We start from the raw sequence: 20521 nt of genomic DNA on the forward strand, positions 1-20521 counted from the left end.
GCACCCGCTGCAAAGCTCGGAGAGAAAGCTGCACTCGCTCTGACCGCAGCTAGGCAGTCCCACTTCTCCCGTTTGAGTCTGGGTCCCTAAAGACTCGCCAGGATCTGGAGCTCAGAGTCTGCGACTCCCTCCCAATTGAAAACGCCAACCGCGCCCGCCCTCCGCCGCCAGCCTGCTCCGCGCACTCCGCACCTCAGACTTTGACTTCAGCACTGCGCCTCCTCTGAGTGTCCGTATGCGTTTCTCTTTCCTCCTAGTTGTAGGACTTCCACTCAGCCAGCGTTCCAGTGGTTTTGGGTGATGTCCGTTCAGTCTTTTAGTTTCACTTTTGAAATAGTTGTTCAAAGCAGCAAACTCCAGCGTTAATCTATGCCGCCATCTTGGTTCTCTTCTCTCTTGGTGTTCTTATAATTTTCTTGAGTTAGAGGTATTTTACCTTCTTGGTTAAATTTTTTATTCCTAGGTATTTTTTTTAATGCAGTTGTAAATGGGATTGTTTTCTTAGTTTCCCTTTCTGATAGTTTATTATTGATGTATATAAATGCAATTGATTTCTGGATGTTTATTTTGTATCCTGCTATGTTACTGAATTCATTTATCAGTTTTAGTAGTTTTTTGGTAGAGTCTTTAGAGCAGTGGTTCTCAACCTTGGCTGCACATTAGAATCACCTGGGAATCTTTTTAAAATCCTGATTTCTGGGCCTCATCCTCTGGAAATTCTGTTTCTTTGTTACTAATGTTTTGGCCCCACCCCATAACAAAGAAACAGGGTTTTCTATATGCAGTATCTTGTCATCTGCAACAAATGACAATTTTACTTCTTCCTTTCCAATTTGGATGCCATTTATTTCTTCTTCTTGTCTGATTGCTGTGACTAGGACTTCTAGGACTTCGTTGAATAAGAATGGTATCCCTGTCTTGTTCCTGATCATAAGAGAAACACTTTTAATTTTTTTCCTTTGAGCTTGTTGGCTGTGGGTTTGTCATATATGGTCTTTATTACCTTGAGATATGTTCCCTCTATTCCCACTTTGCTGTGAGTTTTTATCATAAATGGGTGCTGGATTTTGTTGAATGCTTTTTCTGCATCTATTGATATGATCATGTAAAACGTTACAGATTCAGTCAAAGTCCTGTTTGTATCCTGTCCCTGACCTCATTTCTACTTGTTATTGACTCTCCTGGAGATGGTTGAATTCTAGGCAGAAAATGTTCAGGGTCTTCTAATTGTGGAACTGCCTTACCATTTCCTGCATGTTTGGTCATTTTTCCCCTCTGGCTATAGAGAAAATGGTCAGACTTTGGTTTAAAGTTCGACGCCTTCAACAGCTCCCTTCTCACCTACAGAGGCATTCCTAGGTGTCCCAGAGAATGTGGCAGCCCCTTCCCCAAGTCTCTGTTTCAGTTTCTTGGGTGGTCTCTCTCAGCTGTAATCACTCCCATCCTTTTCTTCTCACTGGCTGGCTCCATTTAACCATTCTAGTCCCAGGGTACTGACCTCTGGCTCACCCTTGGATATGGCCTCTTCACTGGTTTCTGCCGCATTCATTCCTTTATTCACTCATTTATTAATAAACATTCATTGAGCAACTACTATGTGCCAGGTACTCTCCTAGGTCCTGGGGATGCAGCATTGAGTAAACAAGACACAAAAATCCCTGCCCTTATACTTATACTCCTGGCCCCCCTAGCTTTTTTCCCCTGCTGTCTTCCAGGTTTATCCAAGCCCTGTGCTCTGTCGTCTCACCACCGGCCTGTTGTCCACCTCCATCTAGACCTTGTTCTCTGATCTTGGCCTCCATTTCTCCAAGAAGACATTCAGGGTATAATTTCCTCTCTGAGCATGGGGGCAGGCATGAGCCTCAGACATTACATAAACCTGAAGTTTTCAAATAAGATATCTGTTTAGTAGCAATAGGAGCGAAATCATAGGTGGAAGGCCACACTATAAAGCAGATAAGAGAGGAGCTGCTGAGGCACAAGTGAGGTGGGAAGCTAGGAACCCCCACCCTAGGCTGGCCTATCCTTTTCTATGGTGATTCTCAAGGCTCTAGCACAGTAACCTGGGGTTCCATAGAACATAGTTAAACAACCATTCCAGCACCAAGTTGTATGCTCACTTAAATGCAAAGTTTGGGTTCAGGCTCTGCCTATTGGATTCCAAAGGCTGAGGGGAAACTGGTGAATGCCACTCACTAGTTGCCTGGGCCCAGGGCAGTTTTCTGAGGCTGCTGTCTGAGTCTGCATTTAGTTATATATTTTTTTCCTCCCATTGACGGACTTCCTGGGCTGCTCATTTTGTCATTGTGTTGTTGTTGTTGTTGTTGTTGTTGTGCTTGTCAAGACTTATTTTCTTAAAGAAAAAAAGCTCAACCCACATATTATGAGAAATTGGCTCTGACATATATTTCTATTCCTTTTCCAAAGAAGTTTCCCTATACATTTTCTCAAAGTGTCATTCAGCTCTCATAGGCTTTTTCCAGTAACTCCCCCCAACACCCGAGTCTGACTTTAGCATTTTCTGAAAACAAGGTGACTCTTATTTACAGATTCTGAATGTATTCCAGTTCTTGGCAGTCTTAAGCACACAGCTGAATGCGTGCTAAGTCTAGCATGGATAATTACACCAGCTGTGACCTTTTAGAAACATGTATTTGGACTAAAGTGGTGTTTAGTCACTTTTGATTGACTTAGGTTTTACTTGGGTTATGTTTGGTAAACTTCAAATATTTGCTTCCATATAAGCTGGTTAAACTCCCAAAGACAAGTGCCGTGTGTGGCTTTCTATTTGGAAGAGCAACTCTGTGATGTCAGTGACAGAAGAGACTGTGTGTGCTTGTGCACACCTGCATGAACACATGTCCACACATGGTCAGAGGCAATGTAGAGAGGCGAATGACACCTGGAAGTAAAAGTGGCATGACATTGCCATGCATGTGGTGTGAAGTCTGAAAGTGCACTGTCTGTTGGGAGACAGGCATGAGCTGTTATTGCTTTAAAGACATTTCCCTTGTAGCTGCAGATGTGGTAGGAGAGAGAGCTTGGAAATGAGCTGCTCTCCCATCTGTGCTCTCCAGCCTAGGGTGACCTTGGACAAGCCTCTTAAAAAAGCCTCTTAAATGCCTCGAGCTCTCTAAGCCTCAACATTTTCCATCCTCAGAATGGGAGTGATGTGACCTTTCTTTCTCCCATTGACCGTGCTGTTGAAGAATTAGGGATTCTACATGTTAACTGTTGGCACACAGTTGGAATGCAATAATGATGCAGTCCATCCACATTTTGGTTTCTTACCATCCACTCACCCTTCTGAAGACTCTGAATTGGGCACACCCCTTTTGCTATATCCCCCCACTCTTAATTGCTTGGTGTAGCCCAAGTTACCAGACCCTGCTCACATGCCCTTGTCCTTATCATCTCAGTGGAAGCTCTTCTGATGTCCAACTGCCAGACCTACATTTCTTCCCCTGACTTTCCCTTTTCAACAGAACCCACTCCATTAGACTGGCAGTTTTGAGAGATTAGCATCCTCCCCTCCTCCCCGCCCATGCTAGGGCTATTCTCCCCTGCCGCCCCCCCCCCCCCCCCCAGTGACTGATGGGAATTGGTGTATACACTCCAGCCCTCTCAGCCCCTCAGGTGGGGTGATGCTGAGGTACGTATTCTGCGCTGAATGCCAGTTTCCTAATGCGAAGAACTTCAGTAGTGTGTGTGTGTGTGGGGGGGGGGGGGGGGGGGCGGGAAGGGGGGGGAGTGATAGCTGGCATGAAAACATACTCTTTCTTGCATCTTGATTGTCTTCACAACATGGCAGCTGGCATTTGTATGATCCAAGAGAGCAAGATGGCTGCGGCGATGTCTTCTGTGACCTATGTGCTCTGTGGCTGCTGTAGCAAACACTTGGTGGTTTAAAACAACACCGATTTATTTTATGTTATGGTTCTGTCTGTCAGAAGTTCAAAGTCAGTTTCACTGGGCTAAAATCAAGGGGCCAGCAGGGCCAGGTTCTGACAGAGGCTCTAGGGAAGACTATTTCCTTGACTTTTCCAGCTTCTAGAGGCCATCCTCATTCCTTGGCTCATGAATTCTTCAGTAGTCAAATCCTCTCTGCCTTTCTCTGATAAGGGCCCGCTTGGAAAATCCAGGATAAGCTCTCCATCTCCAGATCCTCAATCCTATTTGTAAAGTCTCTTTTGTCATTTAAGAAAACATTCACAGATTCTAGGGATTAAAATATGGACATTATTCAGCCAACCACAACCTGCCCTCAGAGGCCACATACTGTCATCTCCTCCACATTGTCTAGAAATGTGGAGGTCCAACACACATTTGAAGGAGGGGAATTAGGTCCCCTTTTTTGAGGAAAGGACTACAGACATACTTTAAAACCATCAAAAAGAGCAATCCCAGCTAAGACACCTTGGTACTAGCATACATACATCCCCATTTCCTATCCTTTTTCTCCCCCAAAGCTTAGGTGTTAAGAGAGCTGGGGTCTCCCACTGGCCTTCCTGCTCTCTCTGAGCTCAGTGTGTTCTACTCTAAACCAGGACACAGGACACCTGATTCTCAGCTGCCCTTCCTGGGACAGAGTGTTTATAAGGACACCAAAGTAAAAATAACACATGTAATCTTAAGCTCCGCTGTCTGTTGCCCCTCTTGCCTTGTGTGTGTGTATGGGGGCGGGAGGGGGGTGGCGGGGAGGGTGATGTCATAATTCATATGCTTGAAAAATAAATGTCTAGAGGTAACGAGATAATAAGGACTAGAATTTTACATGACAGATAATGTAATTAATTAATCAGTATTTATGAGAGCATACTTTATGCAAGGTACTGGGGCAGAGCAATGAGCATGTGGGCATAGGGCCTTCCCTCCAGGGGCTTTTAGTCCTGTGTGGCCTCAGACAGGGACAAAACAATCCCTCAGTTGTGTTGTGATCACAAATGCCCCCCCTTACTGCCTTTTCTCTCCCATTCCTCCTCTTCTCTTCTTTTGTGGTCCAAAAGCTTTGGAACTTTCAAAAGTATCCAGAAAGGGGGTCACTAGAATGCCCTTTTCTATTAGTACTATAAGCCTACCCCCATTTCAACAAGGGCTCCACAGCCCAGATTCTTGAATAGCAGAGAGATTGAGAAGCTTATTGCAGACGAGTGTAAAGCTACCGTGCAACAGAGTGTATTTGGGCAGTTCCATTTAGCCACTATAGGAACTGACCTCCTCTGGTCTCAGAAGGAGACCATGCAGCTGAACACCTTTTTTTAAAATATATTTTATTGATTTTTTACAGAGAGGAAGGGAGAGGGATAGAGAGTTAGAAACATCAATTAGAGAGAAACATCGATCAGCTGCCTCCTGCACACTCCCCACTGGGGATGTGCCCACAACAAGGTACATGCCCTTGACCGGAATGGAACCTGGGACCCTTGAGTCTGCAGGCCGATGCTCTATCCACTGAGCCAAACCGGTTAGGGTGCAGCTGAACACCTTTGAACCATTGACTTCAGCTATGCCAGATTCCTCCTATTAAGAGAAGCAAGGAGTGGCTACCAGCCTTGATAAAAAAATCTTTAAGTCTGCTGACCTTTTAATAGCAAGAGTTGTCCCAGATAAACTTTTGTGGCATCCTCATCAGCCAGTGCTTGCCTTTGTTCAGCCTGGAGCCTGGCTTGGGTGTTTTATGCTAGTTCTGGTTGCATTTATTTATTTTTGGTAACAGCTTTACTGAGATTTAATTCACATACCATATAATTTACTCATTTAAAGTATACACTTCAATGTTTCTTTTTGTTTATTTATAGAGTTGTTCAACCATCCTCACAATTAACTTTAGAATATTTTCTTCACCCACCCACTCTACCCCTTACTCATTCTCTCTAATACTCTCATCCTTACCCCTCCACCCCCACCCCTGGCACTAGGGGCCTAATTTACTTTCTGTTTCTATATATTTGCCTATTTGGAAATTTCATATAAATGGAATTATATGATATGTGGATTTTTATGTTGGCTTCTTAGCATAATAAAAATTTCCTTGGTTCTTAAGGTCCACCATGTTGTAGCATTTATCAGTACTTCACTCATTTTTGAAAAAAATATATTTTTATTGATTTAGGAGAAGAAGGGAGAGGGAGAGGGAGAGAGAGATAGAAATATCAATGATGAGAGAGAATCATTGATTGGCTGCCTCCTGCATGCCCCCTAGTGGGTATTGAGCTGCAACCTGGGCATGTATCCTTGACCAGAATCGAACCTGGGACCTTTCAGACCCCAAGTTGATGCTCTGTCCACTTAACAAAACTGGTTAGGGCTCATTCATTGTTATGACTGAATATTTCTCCATTTTATGGATATACCAAATGTGATTTATCCATTTATTGGTTGATGGACATTTGGTTTTTTTTCTACCTCTTGATTACTGTGAATAATACTGCTATGAATATTCATGCATAAGTTTTTATATGGACGTGTTTTCATTTCTCTTGGGTGTATATCTAGGAGTGGAATTGCTGGGACATATGGTAACTTTATGTTTATCTTTCTGAAGAACTGATAAGCTGTTTTCCAAAATGGCTGCACCATTTTACAATCCAAGCAGAAATGTAGGAGGATTCCAGTTTCTCCACATCCTTGCCAACACTTTTTGTTGTCTGTTGTTTGGTTATGGGCATCTTAGTGGGTGTGGACTGGTAGCTCTCTGTGGCCTCCTTGGAGTCTAGCATCTCTTGAGGTTTGACTTTCCATGCAGGTGGTAGTGCCCATGTCTCCTTTGACACCATCTCCGCACATCACTCCCAGTGCCCAGCTCATGGTAAATTCTCACACACCATGTGGGTTAGATGAAGGGGTGGTTTTCCATATTGCTTTATCCAGTGATGCTCCATCTCACCTCCTGCCCCACAAATAAGATTTTTCATTTTCTATCCGTCAACTCTTTTTACCATCTTAATACCCACCCTAATCTTTGTGTTTTACATTTATGGTCCTCCCTTGAAGTCCACGCAAGCTCAGTTGCTTGGGAAAGAATTGTACTACAAATACCCAATAAAGTAGCTCATGTTAATTCCCCAGCCCACAGAAACACTTTTTTCCTTCCTCTTGCCTTGTGTACTAGTTCCTTATTGTTGCTGTCACAAATTACCACAAATTTGGTGGCTTAAAGCTATGCAGACTTCTTGCCTTAGAGCTATGTAGGTCAGAAATTAAATACAGGTAGCACTGGACTAAATCAAGGTTCTAGCAGTGCTGTATTCCTTGTGGAGGCTCTAAGGGAAATAATCCATTTCTTCGCCTTTTCCACCTGCTGGAGGCCACTCCCATTCCTTGACTGGTAGTTCCTTTTTCCATCTTTGAAGCCAGCAACATTACATTTCTCAGACCCTATTCCTGTAATCAATCTCCTCTGACTCTCTTCTGCCTCCCTCTTTTACTATTGAGGACCCTTGTAATTACACTGGGCCCACCTGGAAAATATAGGATAATCTCCTTATTTTAAAGTCAGCTGATTAGCAATCTTAACTCCATTTGCAACCTTAATTCTACTTTGCCGTGTAACATAATGTAGTCACAGGTTCTGAGGATTGGATATAGATATCGTTGGGGGCAATTATTCTGTCTACCACACTTTGCTTTTCTTTCCTCCCCCTCATTCTTTCCCCTTCCAGCCTTTCTGCTTTCCTTCTCTCCCTCCTTTACCTCATATTTACTCCCCCCACATTTCAATAGGGGAAGAAATGGAGCAGACTGTCACTTTACCAAGTGTGTCAGCAGGTCAATGGCAGTTCTGAGGTCATTACTGAAATGCCAAAGGCAGTAGAAGCTGTCTGTCAAAATTGGTCTTGTAACTTGTAGATCTTTCAGAGTATATTTTTTTAATGGAGCTTTAACTCCACAAGGTTTATTTTCTTCCTGAATATTATGAATTGGCAAATTTAAGAATGCAGTTCTTTCATTCTTTAATCAGAAGCATTCTAAAGGCAAGTTATTCAGGCATTGTAGACAAAGAGGATAAATTGCTAGGTGGTACAATTGGATATTGGAGCTGGGAAGAAAACTGGGAGGGAGAGAAAACTGGGAGGGAGAGGCTGGTGGCAGAGTCCTTCCATCCTGTGACCTTCACTCCAGTCTGTGAGCAAAGGCTGATGGGTGATGCTTAGGGAAGGGTCATCAGGGCCATAGTTGGCTTAAACCTTGAGAAGGATAAACTTGGAGGGTGAATGGAGGAAGGGAAAGGAAGTAAAGGAGTTGCAAAGCAATATAGACTTAAATAAATTTTTTTTTCTTTGAACACATTTGCAAGATGAAGGATGAAAACAATTTCATTCATTTAAGAAATCTTTACTTGGTATGTACAGTTTGAAAGGAGAAATATTATGCAATGGGTATGGGGCCTGAAGGCAAAGAAGCAAAAGGCAATAATACACTTGCTTTCATGGAGCTAATACTTGCATAATATAAAAGTCTAATATGCTAAGTGTCCAACCCATCGGCCGACCAATCAACCAGTCACTATGACGCACACTGACCACCAGGAGGCAGATGCTCTGACCGGTAGGTTAGCTTGCTGCTGGGGTCCGGCCAATCAGGACTGGGCGAGAAAGGCCAGACACGCCCTGGAGCCCTCCTGCAGTCCTTCCCCGGCCAGCCAGCCCTCATTGGCCTGGATCGGGACTGGGCAAGACAGTCCTGATCGGCTGATTGCCGGCCAGGCCGAAGGACCCCACCCATGCATGAATTTGTGCACTGGGCCTCTATACTTACATAATAATACTCTGTGCACCACACACTGGGCAGGGCATGCTGATGTTGTCTGTGGTAGATGATTATCATTTCCAGCACCCAGCTCCTCTGGATTGTATCATACTGGTGGTGACTAGTACCCTGACTCTTACTATGGAAGCTACAGAAAGGCAATTCTCTGGAAGTGGACAGTGGACATATGCCCTAGGCTTGGTCAGTCAGGATTAAGTGGGGACAGAAAAAGGGATATGTAGAATTTATTGAGGGCAGCTACCGCAGGTTCTGGTGTATGTATGGCAGTAGTGTCCTTGTCTAGCTGGTTTGGCAAAAGATGCTGACCCTTGGTCCTCTAAGATTGGCTTGGTTCATGCCCATTTTTCAAGTTGGGTCCTCCATCTTCTCATCCATTGTGTGAACCCCAATTGCCTTCTTAAATTGTCTGCTTAATGTAGCAAAATATGGTTTCTGTTGTCTACAACTCAGAACCCTGGTGTATAACACTGTTTATTAGCCTGGAGGAGATAAGCTTAGTGGCTGCTGATTAAAACACACAGGGATTTTGGGCATCAAGGTTTAGGAACCTTTGCCAGGAATGATCTTTCTTTGTATCTTTGTGTATCTTGCTCCCCCTGGACATTCAGGTCATTGCTAAAAGCTGCTATCTCAGAGATCACTTTCATAACTAGGCTGCCCAAGTCAGCCACTTGGTCCCTCTCTATCAAGGAGGTTTGCAGCCCTGGCTATATATTATATTAACCTGGGAGTTTAAAAATATTAATGCCCAGGTCCTACCTACCATGGATTTTTATTTGGCCTGGTAATCAGCCTGGGCATTTGAATTTGAAAGATCAATCCAGGTAATTCTAGTGCACAAGGTAGAGAATCCCTGATCTGTCACATCACCCCATTTTAATTCTTTGCAAGGCACTTAACACCCTTTAATATGTACATTTTCTACTTTTACTGACTTGAATGCTTGCTGTCTTCCTGCACCAGAAGGTAAGCTCAGTGAGAATGAGCACTGTCTTGTTCATGCGCTTATAGTAAATACTAATACAACAAATATTGGATGTATGAATGGAAAATACAAACATTTTTTTCTTTTCTCGTCTGGTTGCCTTTCAGGATACTCAGATTTACTTTGGGTGGTACCTAAGCATCCTGTCTTCATCTTCCTTCCCTCTTGATTTCCTTTTCTATTCTTATCCTGGCATCTCTGTTCTTTTCCCTGCTATTGCCCCTTGGACATGGAGACATGTACGCCGACATCCGAAGCTCATCTTGGCAGGGCAACGGTAAGGCTTCAGATTTCTCAGTTGAGGAGGGATAGGGGAGAGGCTTACCTTTTCAGATTCTTCAGAGGAGAATTGACAAAACAAGGCACTCTCGTTGGGAATTAAGGATGATTGTTTTTTTTTTCTGGCCTGAGTATAGGAGTTAATTGTGTGGCTCTATGAAAACGGCCTGGGTTTAAATTCTGGCTCTGACACCCTTAAGCTTTGTGCCCTTGGTCAAGTTACCTCACCTTTCTGTGCCTTGTTTTCTTTATGGGTAAAATGGGGATAATAATAATGAAACTTTTTTCACAAGGTTGTTCTTATAAACTGATTTTACTGTTTTTATAGCTTAACTCTTAAAGGTTGTAGGTTATGCTAAAAGAGTCACCAGCTCTAAAGTTCAGAAGGAATGTGGGGAGGGGGGAGAGAGGGTAAGGCAACAAGGTCATGTGGAGTAACTGTAAAGGTTAATTTACTGAGTGACGCCTAGGGATTAGGCATGGTGCTAAGTGTTTTTTGTGGACCCTCTTATTAAATGTTCACAGTCAGATAAGCCAGCCCTATGATTATCTCTCACTCTGTAGACATATGAACTCGAATCCAAACCCCAGAAAGTGTGCCTGACTTTAGAGCCCACGGTGAGATATTGCTGCTAAAACCTGAACCAAAAGGCAACTTTCACAGTAAACGCATTTCCCTCAACTTGAGGGACTGAGCTGGAGGAAGGATTTGGGAAGTTGGGTTAAAGGGAGAGTGGAAAGTCTTCTTGGAGAGGGCACTGTGAGTGGGGCCTTCAAGGAAGCTGAGAAGCCAGAGAGAAGATTGCAGAAGATAGTGACACCCAAATAGGCAAAGATGGGCGTGAACCAGAAGAGGAAGCTATTCCATGAATAGCCCTTGACTATGATGGGAATGACCCTCAGACAGGCAGACTTTACACAAAACCTCTTCTGTGAATATTTACCTTTCTTCCTGGCTTATTCTCTCCCTTCCTTCCCCCCACCTACTAGTTCTCTAGTGTGATGATAGACCAATCAATGTCTTAATCCATCCATTCAATAAATATTAAATATCTTGAGGGCCTGCTTTGGGCCAGGCAGTTGCTGCAGGTGAAATTGAGCATCCCACTACTTCAGTCCTCACCATCCCCCCACCTCCCACTGGTTGCAGGTGCCTTGGTCACAGTGAACTCCAACAGACCCTCCCAGTCTGTGTGCTCACCTGGATGAGCCTCTGTTCCACATCAGAAACCCAGCTGGGATCCAGGAAAATGCAAGAAGGAAAACAATCACAAGCTGCAGATAGACCCTGGCCAGTTTCTCTCCCAAGGCCCCCCTCAGACGCATTATTATATAATGCTATGGATCACAGGGTGCCCACATCTCTAAATGCTATCCAATTTCCTCAGGAGTGTGCTGGCAAGCCGGGACTAGGTAGGTTGAACTACAGATCAGAAAATAATTGTTTCTCTTGCCTGAAGGCAGCATCCCACAGTGTGGTTCTCCCAAGAGAAAGCCCTTGCTTTGCACCCCGAGTGTTTCAGGGCAGGCCGACTCTTTTTGAAAACCACTTTCCTTCATTTTCACTGTCATTCCCCCAATCTGCAAGACCACCTGCTAGCATGAATTTTTGCAATAACCTCCACCTGAAAGGCTCCTTTCCACATCCCATGGGTAGCCAGAAAGTTTCCAAAGTGGGAATTCGCCCATGGAATCCCTGTCTCTACTTTGGCAAATGCTCCCCAAGGCTCCTAGAAGGATCTAGGAGGTCAGCACCTTTCACCTGCAGGTGAACAGAAGGCTGCAGAGCCTTAAGATTGGCCTCATTTATACTTCCCTCTGCTACTGGAAAGTGCTTTCTTCTTTCTCCTCCAGCCCAACATCAATTCCTCAGCTCTGCAGTTAGAGTTCACCTCAATTGCCAGATTTCCTTACTACTGATTCATCTAGCTTACCCAGCTGTGATTTCACCAGTATTGGTGTGGTTCTTCCATTAATATCTACCTCTCCTATGGGCCCAGTGCGGGCATGGAACTCCTGTCTCATTTTTTCTTTCTCTTAGCAAAAACTCCTAGATTTTCATCTACTTTTCAATATTCATGTATCACTCCTACTTTAATAACTGCACCCCAAATTCTCTCAGAGCAGCAGTGTGCCCAGCTGAAAGACCACGTTTCTCAACCTCTCTTGCAGCTAAATGGGTCCAGGGCATTCTGGGCATAAAGCATTGTCTTTCGCACATGGGGAGGCTTTCTGATGGGATATGATGCCACTGGGAGAGGCACTTTGACCGTCCCATTGCCTGGGATGTGGAATAATGGCTGGAGCTTGAGTAGGCACCATTAGATCATGAGGTGAACTGCAGGTTGGTGGAGGAGTAGGATAAAAAGATGTTGGCTTCCTGATAACCATGGTAGTCTCCATGTTAACGCTAGACTGCTTCACTTTATACTTTTTTCTTAGAAAATTATTTTGTTGATTCTTTTTCATACAAAATTTATTCAGATTACATCTATTTGAAGTGTTAAGATCACAGCTAGGGAACAAGTCGTCCTGTAAGAAATGTATTTATAAAACCGGTCATAAAAGCTTTTATTCCTCTTTTTTATTGTATTATGTACTTTCCTTTTTAAAGGAGCATACAACCCAAAGCTAAACACATTAATACTTGACCTACTCCCAATTTTGTGAGAAATACTTTCATATTTAAAATTTTTTACCCCATAGGGAAAAAATTCTCACATCCTGGCAACTAACCCCTGACTCTCTCTAAAGCATTTCCTTCACATTTCTCTTCTCATATACCCCAGTTGTCCTGCACACATTTAGTTCTTGTATTCTTTTTCCAGAAAGACAAAGCTTTAACTACTTCAACTTTATGCAGTGCTTTACACTCAAAACAGAAATGAAAACAAGAGGCACAACAAAATATGGAAATCAAACTCACTCTCAGAAATCAGAAAGCAGCCAGAAAATATTCTGGTGGTGTTTACAAATTAATTGTTATTTTTGTAAAAAAAAAAAATCTTAGATGCTGAAAATGTGAGTAGACTACACACCAATGTAAATAAACACATCTATCTATAGGGTTTGTACAGATAAACTCACACCTGACACTGTTGGACAGCTCTCGTGTTACCATTTATTTGCATGGTTGATGTTCTCAAGGTCGCTCTGTCATAATTTCCAGCCAGTAACATTTAACCTTTTCGTGTGTGAGCTGTAATAGTAGCAACTCAATGGTACAGGAAAACCTGCATGCTTAGTATTTAAAGCAACACAAATACGGAACTACTGACTCCCTTTGTGTGCCAAATGATAGGATAAAAATAAAAAGATACATGCAAGCAGAATACAGAATGGAGTACCTAATTAATGGACATTTGTTAAGCCATTTACTAGAGAAATCTTGTGCATGAAGGGACTTTTAAGATGTATTCGGATTTCTTTCAGTTTCAAAACCATGAATGTGGTATTTCTTTACCAAAAGATTTATGTAAGAAAGTAAAAACAAAATACACAGCAGCTTAGCAAGGTGAACTTATTCATTAGAATTTGGAGAAAGTCTGCTATGTGCAGAATCACACAAAGCTGGAAGCAGGGGCCACTAACCAGATGAGGTCAGTATGGGGAATGGGGAAAAGCTTGTCAAAGCTGTTTTCCATACAGGAAATAAACCCATAGTGCATTTCCAGAAGGCTCTTCACACAAAGTTCCCACTCCATCGCTTACCTCAATGCTTCATCTTGGAGGACCACATCAGTATTGGGTATCAAGCCCAGTGTGTGCAAGAGGAGGAGGATGGGATGGAGACTGACAAAGAAAAAGGAAGATAATCTGCAATTTGTCTTTCTTCCCAAACATCCGCTTGAGGACACCTGCACAATTTAAAGCACTGATGTCAATTTGCCTTTAGTGGAAATAGATCTGTAGCAAAACGATAGGGTTCCTTTTGAGTGTCTTCACTTCCCCCTCCCTTTTTCCCCCCTCCCCCTCCCTCCCTCCCTCTCCTTCTCCTCCTACTCCTCCTCTCCCTCTTATCCCCTTCTTCTTCTCCTATCCCCTTCTTCTTCTATACCCTTCTTCATTCCCATAGTCTTTAGAACCCAGGGAATGGATTCTGAGGTAGCATGAAGCCAAACCAGGGACATTCCCAGTGATTGACACCATAGTCATCTCCACCTCCCAATGGAAAAGTCATTTTTGGATATTGCCTGCAGGATTGGCCGTTGGCACAAAGCTTCAAAGTTGAAATGCCTTCCTGAAGAGTAAATTGGGAGATACCCTGGCATGGCGTCACTTCATTTTCTAGGCACTGACTTCCCTTGGCCCAACAGACTCCACAGATGAAGAGGAAAGTGCTCTGGCCAGGACTATTGCAGTATCTAACCAGTCAGTCATAGGCCTTCTCCCTAGCAGCTTCTCATCTGCTTCCATCCTGAGAAGTAGTCCCCAGAGAGCAATATAACATAATCTTTCCCCCCAGGCCTGAGAAGTTCAAGGATGGAAGGTCCATATCTGATGTTTGGGACTGTTACCTCACCTGACCTGGTTATTTTTCCCAATGGGCTGCCTTGGTCAGTGAGTTCTAACCTGTCCCTCTAGAGAAAGAACCCAGATGGGACAAAGAATCTTGAGGAGGCGGATGAAACTTCAATCACACTGGGTGAGATATTCTGATTGGTAGAGACTTTCTCAACCTTACCACTCACTGACCTCTGCTTAACTCCTTTGAACTAGCAAAACTCTTTAAAGTAAACAAATAAATTAAAATGGCGATGGGTGTCATAAGAATGCTTACATGGAAGCTATAAAAATGGAAGAAAGAAGGAAGGAAGGAAGGAAGGAAGGAAGGAAGGAAGGAAGGAAGGAAGGAAGGAAAGAAGGAACGGAATGCCTAAATAATTCAGAAAGAATCCCTAAGTAGGCATTTGTTTCAAATATACTGTAGACCTAGAAATTCATTGGGAGCAGGGAGTAGGATGGTTTATGGAGTCAAAAAATCCACAACAGTTTACAATGATAGAACTCTACATTATTTTCTGGATTTGCAACAAATGTTTAAAAACAGTTCCTTCATACTAAAGTCTTTGGGGAGTCTCTTGATCTCCTAATGTGACAGACAGTACAAAGCTTAAACTGAATCATGGCAGTAACATAATACTGTAGAGTCAGTCCTCATTATTCACGGATTCCGTATTGTGAATCTGCCTACTTGGTGAAATTTATTTGTAATTCCTCAAATCAGTACTTGTGACACTTTGTGGTTATTTGCATGCATGAGCAAAGAAGTGGAAAATTTAAGTCACTGACATGTTTCCAGCTGAGGTGGAATATGGGGACTCTGCCTTCTTGTTTCAGCTCTCATAGTGCAAACAACTGTGCTTTTTGCAATCTATTTAATGCTAGATTTTTGCATTTTTGTGCTTTCTGTTGGTGATTTTGCTATTTTAAATGGCCCATAGGTGCTGAAGTGCGGTCTAGTGTTCCTAAGTGCAAGAAGGCTGTCATCTGCCTTATACAGAAAATATATGTGTTAGATTAGCTTCCTTCAGGTATAAGTTATAGGCTCTTGTCCAGGCATTCAATGCCAATGAATCAACTATATACTAAATAAGGTGTCATTAAATAGAAACACACAAAAACAAGGCTATGAATAGATCCGTTGATGATAATGTTGTGACCAGAGGCTTGCAGGAACCTAACTCTGTATTTCCCCTGGAGCAGTAGTTCAGTGTTTGCGTAATTTAGTATTTGTTATAGAACGTAAGTACTATGGGTAATGAGAATTGACTGTATTCCTAAGAAGAGTTAAAAACATACATGTTATATTTTTGCTTCAAATTTATGTTTCCTGAAGTCCTGTTCCATATTAGCAGACCACAAAGACATACTTTGTGGCAATTCCAGCCACAAATTGCCATTGGAAAGATTGGTGCCATTCTACAGCCTGACTGTCACACATAGCAAGGCAGCCCAGGATGGAGGGGAAGGGCATGTGTGAGACATGTGATTGCTCCTTTCTCACTTTCTGAATTATCTGTAAGATCTTAGAGCCTGGGCAAAGTAAGGCTTTCCAGAGGAAACCTGCAACTGTGCATTTAGATAATTCTTTTTAAAGAAAACATTTATTAAAAGTCATTTCTGTTTTCAAATATGTAGTTCACTTCATGATAATGTTTTGGAGGGAGAAGGGACAGCATTGCATTACAGATGTTCTGCTTCCATAATTCAAAAAATTATCAGTTTATAAGGATGATTCACACCAAGCATAATCAGATTTACACCAAGTCTTTCACCAATTAGAGCAATTCTGGATAATAAGCATCAAAACTCAGGAACATGGATGCTCTTTGTTTTCCACAAACCATTCAAAGGATCTAAATGAGAAAAGAGCTGTAGCAGAGAACAAAGCCTTCATCTGGAGATGGCAAAAATGTTCCATCCTGTGGGTCATTGATTGGTAGGAGTACAGGGAAAGTGTGCCCAGGTTCAGCATTGTGTCATGACATGATTTATTAGTGATGTCTCTGTGGGTGAGGATGGAGATAGCACACATGCCGTGTATTTGCCTGTGTAAGTTAATGCAGTAGAGCCTCAGTGTAAGAATCCTTCTTGCACTAGATCATACTGGGATCATGTCTGGTTTGGTAATCTCTCTTAATGCTGTGCTTAGCATGTTTCCTTGTGTAGAGTAGAAGCTCAATAAATAGTTTCTAAATGTAGGTATATACTGATTTACCAGTAAATGTACAGAGGTAGGGAGGATAGGAAGGCAAGTTTTTTTATGCCTCTGAAGTAGCATAAGGTAAGGGCAGCAGTCTGAGGCCACAAAGTCTTCCTGTTTGATTTGACATCTGCCCCAAGGGTGGCAGCCTCTCTTGCCTTGACTTAAGGCCATTTAAGGATATAAAATGTTGCAGGTGTCACCAGCATCACCCTTAAAGAGCAGTCTGTGCTACTGGAGGCCACAGAGACTCAGCAGACCAAGCTAGGGAATGGATTTTCTGATTTTTTTTTTTTGAGTGCTTAAAACTATAGCTACCCATGTGGCATTACATAGAAAGAGTCACCACATGAAGACTTCTGTCATTGATTTGTGTCCTTTCAGAGCCTTGTTTATCAACATAACTGACTTGTCTCCTAGGGGGTACATTAAGCCTAAACAGAGCCAACCCATCCATTTCTACCTAGGTGCCCTGTAGGGCAGAGGGTCATACCTGCAGCTTCTCTTCACATATGCTCAGGAGCTACACAGAAGGTATACATCTGAACAGAAAGGATACAGGTTCCTGAGGGGTATCTGTGGAACACAGCGGGACATAATGGCAGATAGTAGGAGGGAGGCCCTTTTCTCTACTCCTTGAATGGAATCTAAGCAGTGGTTTCTAATCTGGTGCACAAGGTAATTCATAAAATTTCATTTTAAATTACTTTTTTAAAATTTCATTTTTAAAATATTGTATGTGTGTTTTATAATATGCATGATACATTACCCTAGTGGTAAAGTGAATACACACATATGTACACTGCATACTCATATATATTTGGGGACCACTTCTACCTATTCCTCTCACTCACTAAGTATAGCACAAACCTCAGGACATTATCCATACAGAAACATAAGAAGCCTCTGAAAGATGGAGAGAAGAAAGTAGACTAGCTAGGGATCTTGAGACCGAATACACAATGATGAGTTCCTTGGGTTTTCTTTTTTGCCTCATATATCCTGCACTGGGTTCTAGAGAAGCCAGCAAACCTAGCAATGCTAATAGGTATAGACAAAAAAAAAAAAAAAATTCCTAAGAAAAGCCTGCTCTCTCTAGCCATAAGACCAGGAAAGGGGCAGTATAGAAAGACAAATCATTCAGATACCACACACAAGAAATGTGACCCCACTCCAACCCCCAAAGGCCAAGCAGTGAGCCTGGATTTCCACCCTCACCACAGGGGGAGCAGTAATGAGGTGAGATGCCCCTTTCTAACCAGCCATAGTGGCATCAGTGGAGTCTTAATGAGGAGCCCGGAGCCCCACCCTCCAGCAGGAATAATGCACCCCTCCACTTCTAATGAGGCTGAGTAGGGAACTTGGACTTCATCCCCACCTAGCAATAATGAGATGGCATGGGTTCAGAGGAGGCCTGCTAAACAAGAAGATTTAAATAAGAAGGAGAGTTTTATAATATAATAGAAAAATGTTCAGAGTATAAGTGAAACTCACTTATTATAGCAAGAACTGGGAAAATCTCAACGTGAATGAGAACAGACAATTGACAGATGCCGACATCTAGATGCAACATATGTTGGAATCATCCTAACAAGGATTTTAAAGCAGCCAACATGAAAATGCTGCAGTGAGAAATTATAAATATGCTTGAAATAAATGAAAAATGGAAATTCTCAGCAAAAAAAATTATAAAGAAGAACCAAGTAGAAATCTCAGCACTGAAACATACAATAACAAAACTTAAAAAGCAACCCACAATGAATAGACTCAACAGCAGAATGGAGAGAACAGGGTCAAGAATCAGTGAACTTGAAGATATAGAACAATAAAAATTACTCCATCTGAAACAGAGAAAAGAGACTTTAAAAAATGAACAAAGTCTCAGAGATCTGTGGGTCTGTAATAGAATATCATGTTACAGCCACAGAAGACAAGAGAAAAAGGGTGGAGCTGAAAAATTATTTGAGAAAATAATAGCTTAAAATCTCTCAAATTTGGCAAAAGACACAAACCTTAGATTCAAAAAGCTGAGAAAGTCCCAAATAATATAATCCCAATAAATCCATGTTAAGACACAAGGTAGCCAAACTTCTGAAAACTAAAGACAAAGGGACATTCTTGAAGAAAGCCAGAGAGAAATCATACCTTACCCACAGGGGAAGAACAATTTAGATGACAGCATATTTCTTCTCAGGAACCATGGAGGACAAAAAGAAATGGCATACTATTTTTCAAATGCTGAAAGAAAAGATCTGTCAACCCAGAAAATTTATATCCAGTGAAAATATTCTTCAGAAAATAAGGAGCAATCAAGACATATTAAGAGACCTTGTTACCAGTAGACCTACCCTGAAAGAATAATTACAGGAAATTCTCTGAACAGAGAAGCAATGATAAAAGAAAGAATTGTGGAACTTTAGAAAGAACAATGAAAAGAGTAAAAATGTGAGTAAATACAATGGACTTTCCTTCTATTGCGTTTTCTAGGTTATGTCTGATGATTGATGCAAAAATTATAATACTGTTGTGGTTTTTAAGGAGAAATATTTAATACTATAAGGGGGGGAGAGTAAAGTAACTTAAGAGGAAGAAAGGTTTTTATGTGTCATGTGAACAGGTAGACTGATAAGTTATATATGTATAATGTAATATTTAGAGCAACTACTAAACATTTTATATGAAGGGATACACTCAAAGACCCCCTGGATCAAGCATAATGGAATTCTAAAGAAATTTTCAGGTACCCAGATGAAGGCAGGAAAAAGGAAACAGAAATGAAAAACAGAAGGAACAAACAAAAAACAAAAAATAAAATGGCAGACTGAAGCCCTAACATGTAAATTAATACATTTAATTTAATGGCCTAATGCACCAGTTAAAATACAGAGATTGATAGTGGCTAAAAAATATGATAAAACTACATGCCACCCATAAAAACTTACTTCAAATGTAACATTGGTAAGAAAAGTAAAGGATGAAAGTAAAAGGATGGAAAAAATTGTATGTCAATAATCAAAAGAAAGCAGGACAGGAGTGGCTATAGTAACACCAGAAAGAAAGAGACTTTAGAACAAAGAAAATTTCCAGGGACAGAAAGGGATTTACATGATAAAAGGGTCAGTCCACCAAGAAGACATAGCAATTCCAAATGTCTATGCACCTAACAACAGAGCTGCAAACCATGCAAAACAAAAATTGATGGAACTGAAAAGAAAAACAGACAAATCCACAATTTCATTTGAGCTCTTCAACATCCCTCTCTTCATCAATTGATGGAGCTATTAGAAAATCAGCAAGGAGAAAGAAGAACTCAGTACCTTCAGTCACCAGGATCCAATAGATAGAGCACTCCGCCCAACAACAGTAGAGTACACATGCTTTTCAAGTACCCAGGGGATACGTGCATACTAAGATAGACCGTATTCTGGGCCATAAAACAAACCTCAACAAATTTGAAAGGATTGAAATCATATAGAGGGTATCCTCTCACCACATGCAATAAAACTAGAAAACAGTAACGGACAGATAATGGGGAAATCTCCAAACATATGAAAACTAAACAATGCAGTTCTAAGTAATCCATGGATCAAAAAGAAAGTCTCCAGGGGAATAAAAATATATGTTGAACTGAATGAAAATAAGTAAATAAAGCAGGATAAAATTTTTATGTATAAGTATAGTGTAAAATAGAGGGAAAAGACTTAGGAAACGGTCCCTACATGTAAACAGTATTTGTTTCTCTGAAAAACAGAAACCATTAGATGAGGGTGACAGAGGAAATG

Source organism: Myotis nattereri (assembly GCF_964212035.1).
Source record: "Myotis nattereri genome assembly, chromosome: 15".
Taxonomy (NCBI): Eukaryota; Metazoa; Chordata; class Mammalia; order Chiroptera; family Vespertilionidae; genus Myotis; species Myotis nattereri.